We start from the raw sequence: 4049 nt of genomic DNA, 5'->3' as shown, positions 1-4049 counted from the left end.
ACATATAGATGTGTGTGTGTGTGTGTGTGTGTGACCATGTGATCATTATCCCCTACCATACACCGACCATGTGTTGGAGAGAGTTATCAAAAAAGAAGCTTACAAATTCTTAGATGGATTCTCAAACTAGGTGATAATTGATCCAATTGATTAATACAAGATAAGATTTGCTACAAAATGGGAAACCTATATATATCCCATTACCCTTTGGCTTGCTAATGCCCTCGCCACTTTCCAACTCTTAATGTGTACAACCTTCAAGTGTTTCCTTTGGAAGATCCTAGAGATATTCATTGATGACCTTTGTGTATTCACTAAAATTTGGAAAGAGCATCTTGCTTATCTTAGAGGCAAGGTGTAGACTCTACTGCATCTTGTTAAACCCAGTCAAATATACAAATTTTGGGTTAAACATGGAGTCATCCTTGGATAAATTTGGAAAGAGCATCTTGCTTATCTTAGAGGCGAGGTGTAGACTCTACTGCATCTTGTTAAACCCAGTCAAATATACAAATTTTGGGTTAAACATGGAGTTATCCTTGGATAAATATTTCTAAGAATGGCATCACCATAGATGGGAGAATAAGATCCATGTGATCTTGAAATTGCTATGCTAGCCATCACTAACTATAGGGGGGTACATAGGTTTATGGGACATGTAGGGTATTATACAATGTTTATATTCATGTATGCCATTTGTGCCAAATTATCGTATATGCTACTAATTTTCTTTGAGTGGACATAATGCCAATAGGCATACGAAAAGCTAAAGAAGGCATTAGAAAGTGCACCCATATTAAGATCCCCCAATTGGGATTTGATTTTTCTTGCGTATATCGATGCACCCCCATTCGTTTTATTAGGATGCATGTTAGCATAATCAAGGGAGATCACTCCCCCATAATGGACCAACCATACGTAAGAATTACCAATGCATCACCATGGCTAAACCCTCTCTATGGTGGTGTAATTCTATTTAGCATCATTGAGTTGAGACTGACTATCAAAGGCCACAAGGAAGTCCGTCCCAAACACCTTGCATATCATGGCAATAATGCCTTAAGTAAGTTTCCACTCACTTATTTACCCTCTCAGTTTGTCCAACAGTTTCGGGGTGATAGGCGGTGCTAGGTGTCAAAACAGTCCCTGTGATCTCAAACAATGTCCTCCAAAATAAGCTCATAAACTTCACATCTCGGTCACTAATAATTTGTTGTGGCACTCCATGAAACTTGAACACATGATCCACAAACTGTCTTGCAAACATATATGCTGAAAATTTGACCTTGGAAGGAATAAAATGTGCCACTTTTGTCAAGCAGTCTACCACCACATATATACTATCCCATCCCCTCCTTGTATGAGAAAGCCTCGTGATGAAATCTATAGACATGTGTGTCCATTTTCCATCAAGAAGTTGGCCCATTTTCCTTAGTTGACATATTTTCTGCTTTACCTCCCTTTTGGGCTTCCCGAAAGTTCTTTTTAGGTGGTTGTCCACCTTTTTGTAGGTTTGGGGCAACACTCTCTTTGCCCTTATAACCCCCATTATCTTGGTTAATTTTAAGCACCAATTGCTTCGTAGTAAGAGCAGATGCTATGAGCTACCGAAGGGTGTGTTTTGGGTGCAATTTGATGCCAGAGCAGTAGATTGGTTGCAACGCCGAGCAAAACTTCCTTTTCTTCTCATCTTCGGAGAGATGCATAAAGGGAGTACACGGTGCCAATCTTATATATTGTATCCCTTATGTTGTCAGTGGTGGTGAGGTAACCCTTTATGACCACAGGCAAGAAAAATTGCAAGAACTTGTGCCAATCATGTGATTTTAAACTAAAGAGCTCATCATCCTTTGTAAACGCCCCCTTTAGGTAGTGCATACATCTAGTCGAAGTACGAAACTCCGAAATGCACTTCTTAACTTGAGCTTTTTCTTCTTTCATCAATACCCAAAGAGATTTAGGTAGTAGCAATTTACCATTAGCTTTGGTTTGTGGCCATAATTGTTGCATATGATCACTTATTTGTAAATCCTTCCTTTGGCCCTTGCTCTCTGTGACCCCATTAATAGTCTTCCAAGGCACTACGACAATATTTTTAAAAATATGCATAGGGTCAAGAAAATGGTTAATTAGAAGACCTTCCCAATATGGTAGTTGGTAGAATATGGACAGTCGCTTCATTCCACGGGGTGGAGACTCTTTGTTGTCCTCCCATGCTCTCTTCCAATCGCTTGCCTATAGTGTAGGAGGAGGCCGATCCAAATAGACCTCACGTAGCATATGGTCCTTTGGTAGATACTTCTTCTGACCCTCATACACCATCTTTCTCAAGCCTCTTAAATGACTAGCATTTAGTCTAGGTCCACACAAAGGGCATGCATTGTATCCAGAGATTGATAGTCCTGTATTAAAACAAATAATATTATACAACCATCCACATATATATCAATAGTTACATAATAACAAAATAGCTTACCATTGCATTCTCCGTAGCCTGGCCAATCATGTAGTCCACATTAGTATTCCTCGTAATGAGAACTCCCTTTGTCCAAACCTATTTGAAATGTCATAAACATCAATTTCTTCCCACAAACTTTGTAGCTCCTCTATTAACGGGGCTAAGTACACATCCATGTTGGCTACCTTGTACTTTCCAGGGACTATCAATGAGAGAAAAAGATGTCCCTTCTTTATTTCTAACCACGATGAAAGATTGTAGTTCACAAGACAAACTAGCCATGTGCTCCATGTTGAACTTTTAAGACCAAACGGGTTCACACCATCCATAGCTAGTGACAGGCAAATATTACGAGGTTCCTCATTAAAGTATGGCCACTTCTCTTCAATGTGTCTCCATGCAGGGCAATCAGCCGGGCACACGTATAACATTACCCGTGGATCTAGTGGTTAGATGCCAAGACATCATAGACGGCATGGATTTACACTTGAAAATGGTTTGAATTTGTGGAATGACAAGGAAGTGATTGAGTACTTTTGTAGGAACCCTTTCTCCTTGGACATCTTTCCTATATCTGGATTCTCTACACTCTAGACATTGTGCAATACATGCATGCTCGTGCTGATAGAGAACACAATCATTTGGACAAGCATGGTAAGAATTATAGCCCATACCAATGGATTGCAATATGAATCTTTCACGCAAATGGTCAACAAGCATCTCGTTGCCTTCTTGCAATATGAATTTTTCACGCAAATGGTCAACAAGCATCTCGTTGCCTTCTTGCAATATTTGATTTCTCAATGATCTATCATATTGATATTTTGATGTAAATCATCTAAAACCTATAAGGACTAGTGTACTTGTAATGGTGCATCTATGGAAAACAATTTAGATCACTCTAAGTATGGAAGGATCATTTTATTATTATTTATCATATTTTTAATTAATTAGATGAATTTATATTAATTTTAAGCTATATTGGGTTAATTTGAGTGCATGTGTATTTTCTAGTTGCTTGGTCTCATTTCAAGTACCTTGCCCCCCCCCCCCCCAATTTTCTCTCTAAGAATTTTCCAAGTCTAGCATAAACTAGACAAAACTGGACACTTTGATCTTGCAACAATCCTCTTGCTTTCATATTTTCTTACACCTGCATAGTGTTCTAATCTATTTTTTGGGTTTTTTTTTACAGGCTACATATCTCTACAATCTATCCCTAATCTCTCAAAGATAAGCCCCTTTTTTCTCTTCTTAATCTCTCCATATTTACTTGATTTTATGCTTTTAAAATGTAGCTGATTAGTGTGGGTTTTATGCTTTTGTGATTTCGGAACTTTGACAACTTTACCTTCTAATGTTAGAGGTAAGTCCTTTGATCTTATGCTTTTTTTATATATATTTGTCACATGTTCATATGCTCCACCTACATAACCATATCCATGCACATATGCAGATGGAGGACCACATGAATAGCCCAAAAATCACCCCCAACTAACTATCCCACCTACTCCACGTCGTGTCATGAGCCCTGACCAATTTTTTTACTTCATTGCACAAGCCACCCCCCGAGCAAGTAGCCATGTCACAC

The 4049-nt window shown here is 38.7% G+C and overlaps 1 pseudogene; it reads right to left on the bottom strand.

Moving 5' to 3' along the window:
• Nucleotides 1-1075: 1075 nt before the first annotated feature.
• Nucleotides 1076-3229, bottom strand: LOC147604168 (uncharacterized; annotated as a pseudogene).
• Nucleotides 3230-4049: the final 820 nt, after the last annotated feature.

The sequence above is a fragment of the Cibotium barometz genome, chromosome 62, assembly GCF_041138505.1.
Source record: "Cibotium barometz isolate CiBa-2024 chromosome 62, ASM4113850v1, whole genome shotgun sequence".
Lineage (NCBI taxonomy): Eukaryota > Viridiplantae > Streptophyta > Polypodiopsida > Cyatheales > Cibotiaceae > Cibotium > Cibotium barometz.
Note: the sequence above shows the minus strand (reverse complement) of the source record. Positions and strands in the feature narration are given on the sequence as shown.